The 9,527-nt window shown below is 35.4% G+C and overlaps 1 protein-coding gene across 1 annotated transcript in view; it reads right to left on the reverse strand.

Annotated features, from left to right (window-relative positions):
* Nucleotides 1–8,495, reverse strand: part of pag1 (phosphoprotein membrane anchor with glycosphingolipid microdomains 1) — a 52,364-nt gene extending 43,869 nt beyond the window's left edge. Inside the window, exon 1 of the mRNA XM_084130919.1 lies at nt 8,256–8,495. The gene's annotated coding sequence lies outside the window, so the exon portion shown is untranslated. The remainder of the gene's footprint in view (nt 1–8,255) is intronic.
* Between the last annotated feature and the right edge of the window lie 1,032 nt (nt 8,496–9,527).

Here is a 9,527-nt window from a genome sequence, read left to right on the forward strand (position 1 = left end):
CATTTCCGAAAGGAAGGGAAATGGGGAGGGTTAGTTAATAAGAAAAGTCTAGTCTGCAAGCAGGTTATTTCAATATAACATTTCAGATATGGTCTCCCCTTTCACCCCCACCTACCCATGCAGGATGGCGGCCACCAGATCAGAGTGATCAGGAAGTTTACATCCACTGGGACAAAGAAATGAATTGAGCGCAAATCATGCTAATAGGGTAGCCAGCCGTCTGCACAGAGCTGTCCGTAGGAACAGATTTATGTGCCCTATTAAATCCATACAGAACACAGTTTGTCCCTTATTTTGGCAACTTACTGTATACTCAAACATCTGAGGGAGCTTCACGATTTATCACATTTGAATTGGTTTTGCATACATCTAGTGTTGTCACGATACTGGAATTTTTAACTTCAATACAATGAAAAATATCTCTTCAATACCATTTTCGATACCACAGAGGGGGATAATATAATAATAATATCAATAATAATAATTCTAACATAGCACAATATATTACTTTTGTAATACAACTGCAATGTAAAATAAAAGATGAATTTTTATTACTTGTGTCAAAACTTATTACAATGCTTAATATCTTCTCTTGCAAGAGTTAAACCCTCACACTTTTATTTTGGTGGAAAACTGCAGGAAGACCTTTTAAGTTTGTGACAACAGGTTTACAAACACATCTAGGGTTGCAATATTCCCAATCATTTTCAAAGTTGGAAACTTTCCATGGGAATGAATGGAAATTTAAGGGAATGAATGGGAATTGATGGCAATGAACTTACAATTTGAAAAAATTGCAGGATAGCCTATAACAGGGAACTTAAATGTAGTTGAACAAAAATATTGCAGCATAATCTTGGTTAAAACAACCAGATTTAAAATAAATCAATATTTTTTTTTTTTACATTTTTAAATAAAAATATTTTGCATGCATGTCTGCTAATTACCAAACAAAATGTTTAGATTTGTATATGATACAGTTTATATAAATGGGCCCAAATTTTCAATTAATTCGTAAATTATCCAACTTGTAATATTACCAAAATTCCCCACCCCAACCCTAAACACATCTCATTACAAATATAGTGAAATTATGTGATAGATGATTATGTAATCATCTATCCACCAAAAAATTCACAGCATTAACTGTGAACCGAGCCGCTCTGACACAATGAAAACATTGGATCACAAGCTCATCACATGTAAATGATCACAGTTTCGCTCTTGAATGCATAACATACACTAAAATACATACACTGTGGTGTCAACTCGCTGTCAGCCGAGAAAGCGCAACTTGTCAACTGTCAGTGCTAAACATTACAGATGAGTAAGAAAAAATATTTTAAATATTTTAGAGCTTCTGTTTACCACAACTGATGTGTAAATACATTCACAACCAATCCCTTGTCAAGCCCCGCCTTAAAATGTTACTGAACAACTCTACCTCAGCATCTCTTTTGTAATGCAAGTCTATAAAGGATCTGTATGTTTTAAGTGCAATTTTACAGAAATTATCCATAAATATGATTGTCACTTTAAGGAGAGTTACTGAGTATGTAAAAGCGAGGCCATCAAAAGTTTACTTAATTCTCAAATGGCATATGTGGTATAAAAAAAATAATAAGAAAAATTAATTTTCCCAAAAAGATTTTTCTCTGCTGATCCTGGTAACCCCAGTCACAAACCTTGCTCGATAAATGAGCTTAAATCGCTTGTCATAGCAGTTTTCCTTAATTCCCATCTTGCCATTTCAGCAGCACATCAGAAACCTGACTTCACACATTTCTGTTTAACAACACAAACATTGTCTGAATGCAGCCAGTGAGTAAATATGCCTCCCTTCATTTTCTTCTGAAGATGACTAAACAGAAGAACATTTGTACGGCTCGGTCATGAGCCACATCCCGCAGGACAGACGCTGTAATCTTTGCATCGCAGTGTCTACATGGCATGTCATTTCACCTAAAATGAAGAGGGAAAAACATAAACCATCATTTTTCATTTCTCATAAACAAATCAGCTTCACTCTAAAGTCTGTTCTCAAACAGGCAGCACTGGACGGCAGTGTTTGGCTCTCTGTATGGCTGAATGGTTAGAAGCAGAGAGCCTGAAAACCCTCCGTGTGCCATATAAACCCACGGGCAGCTTGCCAAACTAACCCCGGCCTACAGCTCTTCCCACATCTCTTCCACAGACATTCCCACAGACCCAACATTCAGTTGAAAACTCTCTCAATGAAATCAATCATAAACATGAAGGTAGACACACTGTTTAAAACCTTTCACAGTTGCAAGAACATAATTGAATGACAATCCATAAACACTAGTACTACATGAGCATCAGTGTTTAGGTCCTTCGCTACATGCAAATGTGTATCTTTAACTAAATGATGTCATATAAACACCTAGTCAGTAATGATACTGATATAGATCTCACAAACCTCAAGTACACAAAACTTGCTTCATTTAAAGATATGGTAATAATAGTTTACAGCTCAGAAAGCAAGTCAAATACAGATTTTTTTTTTGCCTTTATGAGCCATTTTGTATGATACAATAAAGGAACAAGAGTTTTCATTCTGACTTTTGTTGCACTGTATGCTTTTTTGCAATTCTTTTGAAGTACTGAAGTACTTTTTATGCACTTCAGACTGCATACTCACATTCACAACTTCATTTATTTAGCCGCAAGAATAAATAAATGAAGTTGCTACTTCATTTTTAGCAAACCCTAAAACCCAAAAGACAATTAGCATTTCCTGTTTTGCTGTACAACAGAAATTACAGCCATACCTCAAATGTAAATTTAATATCATTGTGTGCCCCAGGCCATACTGTAAATGTAATTTTCTACATAAGGGCTACAGCTACTACAAGAATGTGAAATGATATACTTGATAAATCAGAAAACCATTGCAGTTCTACTTAGCAACTGTCAGCAACTTGGTTTTGAAACCATGTTCGAGGTATGACCGTGTGTAATTTATGAAGCAGATCAAAGTTTCTTCAAGTAATAATAACCACAGATCTTATTTCACTCATAAATCCAAAACCACTATTCTAAAAACCCATTAGAAATTCCCCAAGGGAACTATGTTCAAATAAATAACCAGGTTAGCTTACAAATTGATGCAATTATTTCTAAAATAGTTATACAGGGCTCCTGTTTGTTTATACTGTCTCTGTGAAATGTTTATCATAACAAAAGAATATAATCCATGATTGTCTGTGGCTTTGTAGTAGCTCACTGAAGTCATGATAGGATGTCACATTACTGTAATAGTCCAGTTATCTGCAGCATGACCACCCATAGAGGACAGAAGCAAATGACACACAGGGTGAGCTTGATGTGGCACATTATGTACGCTCTCAAGAAGCCTTAGATTTCCCAGCACCACTCTGATAATTTGGTTTAATTAAATTCGCTCTGTTTTTACGTGAAGGAGTCACACACTTCCTCAGCAGGAAGCAATTTCTATTTGAGCGGCGTGGAGCGAGTGAGTGCAGTCAACAAAACAGCAATCAAACATACCTCCCTGTTATCCAGAGAAAATTGCAATTGGCCCCTCGTTCGATAACAGAGTGCGACAAGATCAGGCAAGCCCTGTTGTGTCTGAGACCGGCCAAACATGTCTGATGGCAGCTAACGCTGTCAGTTTTACGTAAAAAAAACAGATCGAAGCAGAGAATCAACATTCCAGCGTTACATTTTTGTCGACGCAACATGCGAGAGAAATTGGTCACATTCATTTTGTGACTCAGGAGTGAAACAACTGACTGCAGCGGCTTCCCATCATTTAACATATTATGTGTCATTAATGAGTTTTATGCTGGTGTGTCATGCAGATATTGCAGTTCTTCTCATGTCAAATCATACAAAGTCACTATAGTATATTACACACCTATAATGAAAAGTTTGTATCTTGTAACAAAAAAAAAAAAATCGCAATGGCCTTACATTTAAAGAATAAAACACAGCGTGTCTGGAACACAGCATGATCTACAAATGAGTTTTACATCTAGACAGCATTGTAATGACAATTACAGGACTTTATCAAAAAGTAACTCAATAACCTGTCACTTATCTCACATGTGTCTTGGGTCAATTATTAATGCGTGTTCAACACATTTTTGGGTTTGCTGTGCAGTTTTCTGCAGTTGGGTGATTTTTCAATTAAAAACACTTTTGACTTCAAATTAAAAAAGAAATTAACTCCTTAAGACTGTGTTCTGGAAACATTTATCAAATAATTCTTTTATCAATGAAATAAAGATCTCATCGTGCAATTTCATTTTGATAATAAATCCAAACTATCACAAAGTATACTAAAATAATTTGTAATAGTGTGGATTTGTGATGAAAATGCCATGATGTTTAAGGGATAGTTCACCCAAAAATGAAAATGTTGTCATCATTTACCCTCATGTTGTTCCAAACCTGTATGAGATTATTTCTTCTGTTGAACACAAAAGAAGATATTTTAAAGAATTTTGGTAAACAGACAGTTGACAGTAGCCAGTGACTTCCATAGTATTTTTCCCCACTATAGAAGTCAATGGCTTCCGTCAACTGTTTGATTACCAATTGTTTGATTACCAACAAAGTGATAGTTTTTGGGACAGTTATTATTTGCAGTTTAGTTTTTTTTCGGTTTAGTTTCTATTTTCTGAAGAGACACAATCACTTTGTATGATGTACAGATTTAATGTAGGCTTTTATTCACATATAAACATTGATCAGCGAACATTAACAGAAGCTCAACCGAACCTCCTTCACGCTCGAGAACAAACCTCTTGCGTAACCTCAAACGTGCTGCGTAACACGAGAATGAACCTCATTGGTTCTTGCAGAAGCTCAAACGTGCTGCGTAACACGAGAATGAACCTCATTGGTTCTCGCAAGTCAAGCGAACTTGCTTGAGCTTCTGTTTACCACAACTGATGTGTGAGTTGATAAATGTTTATATGTGAATAATAGCCTAAATTCAGTTCATCTGTTCATCATATAAAGCGATCGTGTCTCTTCAGAAAAATTGGACTAAACCAACTTTTTGAAGCGTCAATGTGGTAGTTGCAATGTCAATGGAGGCACAGAAATCTCTCAGATTTCATTAAAAACTTTATATGTGTTCAGAAGATAATCAAAAGTCAGTTTGGAATGACATGACGTAACATAAGTAAAAGATGACAGAATTAAAAAATTTGGGTGAACTAATAAACCTTTAAAGTGCACTTTTTCTTTTTTGGAATTTTCACACTCTTTATTTTACAAAACAGCAAAGAAGTGTTCATAAGTATATGAACTGGGACGCTCATCATGAATGTTCTACTCTTTATTTAGTGCTTTTAGTGCCATTACTGTTGGGTAATCAAGAATGCAAAACTGTTTCATCAAACCATTTCATCAAGGACATCTTGGAACTCGAGGAATAAATTCAGCTCTTGTTCATATTCTGTTCTCAGAAACATTATCATCATCAGGAAGCTATCTCAACTAATGGTGGATTCCATCATTTGCATTTATCATTTGCATAGACGTGTACACTACAGTTTAGTCAAAGCAACATTACGTAACATTTGCAATCTGTCTGCCATGATTATTTACAGATTTTCTGTCTAAAATATTTGAAAAAATTAGACACTCCAAAGTCTAACTTCAGACACAAACACACCGTCCTCAAGTTCAACCAACAGTTTTAATGGGAATGAATCAACAAAAGATCAGTCGTTTTGAGAGAAATTCAACGAATGTTTTCTTGAGTCTTTCATGTGTGAAAAGCTGAATTCTATTGCTGCCTGTTCCCTTGACTACAGATATACTTGGGTCACTGACCCACTGTACCTGCAATGTTCTCTACTACTGAATCAAAGCAGCTCAGATTTTTGCATCCTGGTTGTTTGTTCTTTAATGATCATTAGCAGAACATCTGGTTTTATTCAGTTTACTCACATTGAACATCACATCTCATCTGCTGCTGTGTATCTTAGCAACAAGCGCTGAACAACAATACAATTAAGTTCAATGATAATGTAGAGAATATCCATTTATGCATTGAGGATTAAATACCAGATTACGGTATCCCCATTATGTCCCATTTGAGAGGATTTAGCGCACCCCCCAGATTCCAGAAACATCCACGGATCCAATCAGACGTTTCTCGATAGCAAAAACAGCTTCAGACTTCACAGTTCAAACTAGTTCTGTTCCATTTAAGATTCAAACCCTTTGAAGGAAACTTCACTTTCTTTCACTTCCACCCTTTTGACATTTATGAGTAAAACTCCATGAAGCACCAGAGCTGTGCTAACCGACATATACTGAATACAAAAGCCTTCTTCCACTGGTGCTCATTTGCATCGGTTTTGAGAAACAGCTCCAAGGCCAGAACAGAGTCCAAAGTTCCAACAATAAAAATCATTTCTGACAATGCTTTGTTGTACCAAAGCATGAAATCTGGACTCTGCTATGCTAGAATCAGTCGGGGGAAACTCAAGTGTAAAGGACAGGTGCAGACACAGAGTAAAACCTGCACTGCTGCAGAGTCGAGAGTGCCAGCAGTGGAACGGAGCCTGAATCTCTGCTCTGCCAACCAGAAAAACACTATCTGCCTAATAAACATGTGAGGCAGGGCTTCTGTCCCGAGTGTTTGACCTCAATCCAACTGTTTTGATGCTTCTTAGATGTGGGAAAACCGATGGATTTAAGGCAATAGCCTGTATCGTGATCCTACTTTAAAACCTGCTATGTTGTCTGCGTTTATGTCGCAATAGGCTTTATTTTGCGCTGAGACAGTAAACTGATATTTACACACTTTGCTGACTTGCAGATAACCATCTGGCAGATCTATGTAATGATGAGTTATGTGTGATATGCATTTAGCCTTTATCATGCAACTAGTGCACTAATCGCATTACCCTTAGCCTTATTCTGACCAGGAAATGTTAAGGTTTAAGATCGGCTCCATAAAATGAGCATGCGGAAAATAGATCTGTCTATTTGTTTAAGATAAAGTTGTAGAAGACAAGAATGTTCAATGCTGTTTCAAAGCCACTGTATGTGTATGACGTTTTATTTTTACTTAGTAGGCTACATGTTATACAAATGAAAGGTCTTCATTTGCCTTTGATCAAATCATAGAAGCATAAATGTGACGTGATGCTCCTTTGTTTTGATTAATTATGTCAATAGCCTATACTTCTGATGAAAAATTTACGTGTTCGATTATATATTTTTTGCATAATTGTGGGGCTTAAAGTAAAACATAATGTAACTGTCCAGAGTTTGTAAAACAAACACTCATTAAAAAGCTAAAATATTGTTGACATTTAGCAGTTTGGTATAATCGTTTATTATTATTAATAATTAATTAATATATAATAATATAATTCATATATATATATATAGGCTATATATATATATATATATATATATATATATATGATGTATAAATAACCTAAAATGATTTAATGACTGCTTTAGCCCCTGGGTGTCAAGATAAATATATATATATATATATATATATATATATATATATATATATACAGTATATATATGTATATATATATATATATATATATATATATATATATATATATATATAGTATATATAGTATATATAGTGTGTATATATATATATATATATATATATATATATATATATATATATATATATATATATATATATATATAAATGCTCATTTATTGAAAGTGCATTAAGTATTTAGGCTACTTTTTACTGGATAATTACTCCACTGGACAATTTTAAGAGACAATCCAAATAATTGTCGAAAGTCTGCTAATATCCAATAAATGAGTAGAACTCACTGTCTTGAGATGATTGTTTACACGTTGAAATAATTCTTGTTTAAGGTAAATCACATGTAGGCTAGTTGTATTTAAACATCCCATGTCTCTCATACAGAAGCAGAACTAAGAAATCAACAGATGACTCCCATCGATAGGCTATGCGTAGAATCTTAGACACCTAATTATCCAGACTTAGCCTACTCATTCCGTCTCATTCCACTTTTCCCTCAATCGGTATGCAGGGAATTCTGTCGTATAAATAAATAGCACTGGGATACAGTGTCCGTTTGTCCGCCTGTCTCTCACGCGCGCCATGCAAACTACATGAGAGAAGTTCAGTGTATGTAGTCACAGTCTCAACGGGATCATTCTCACTACAGGTATTTCTCCCTCCGCGCAACTTTTCCAGTCATAGTGTTCGGGTGGGCTGATATTAAAGGAGCACTTACCCCAGACGAGCATCCGTGGATCAGCTGTTTCTCCGGTCTCGAGTTTATATGATCAGCGCAGGTTCCGCGAGCTCAGGGCAGCACTCAAACAACATGCTGTATTTACAGATGATCACAGAGGAAAGTGCCAGTGAGGCTGGAGAGCTGCAGTGCGCACTGAGGTGTGTGTCACTAACACACACACACACCATTACCGGTCCGCTGCTGTGACTCTGTGCGTGCGATCCTCCGCTACACTTCACAGATGCAGAGGGGTGGAGTGACAGATCCCAGCCGCGCAATGTGTCACGGGAGGTGTAGTTCTGCTCATATGGACACTGCAACAAAGCGGGTGTGTTCAGGCGGCTGCTTTCAGTTTGTGGTGTGGAAGATGTGAAAATTAAAATATAAAAAAGAAACGACGGTTTATGTCGTGAGGAAAAGTAATTGAGTGCTGCATTTTAAGCGAGGCCTTTAATAATGTGTGTAGTTCCACATGAAAGTATTTTCATATTATATTATGACGTTTTGCAAAGCCATATAAATTTAAGTCAATTAAATATATTTTATTGATATACAAATTATATCAAGCTTATACATTTTATTTTAACTCCACATATGTCAGTGTGGGAGGGACAATGAAACATTTAGCTGAACTTGATATTGTATTTTAGTTTTTTTCTTCTTCAAATTGTGTTTTATTGTGTGTATATATTAGATTTATATTGCTGCTTTTTTCAAAAGTTAGTTTAGTCATATTATTGGAACAATTCAATAGGAATACGAAGCTACAGGATTGCTAAGGGAAATTTTATCATAAAAATATGAATAATAGTAAAAAAATAATCTTCAGTTTATCCAGTGATGTGTGCGTGTGTGTGTGTGCGCGCGCGTGTGTCACTGTAATATTTTAAGTACAAGCAACTTGGATATTTAAGTAATTTCAACTTAAATCACATTCAACTGACTTAAAAGAAATAGGCCTATTTGAATTTTAATTATTATAGAAGTTGAAAATTGCTTATTTTGATGAGTTAAAGCAATGTAAAAACATATGTTGTCATAACTTATTGATCATATACATTTTTACGTGTGTGTGTGCACAAATATTCAATTATACAATACACAATATAATATACAACAACAATATACTACAGTGATTTACTTCGTAAAAATACCATCAGCATGGAAGAACCTTGAATGTCACTCTAATGGAAAGAGATCATATTCAGTATCAGGTCCTGCAAAATTATAATTAGAACAAAAAGCAATGACAGCAGTACTAAAATAACT

The sequence above is a fragment of the Abramis brama genome, assembly GCF_963993115.1.
Source record: "Abramis brama genome assembly, chromosome: 12".
NCBI classification, from domain to species: Eukaryota; Metazoa; Chordata; class Actinopteri; order Cypriniformes; family Leuciscidae; genus Abramis; species Abramis brama.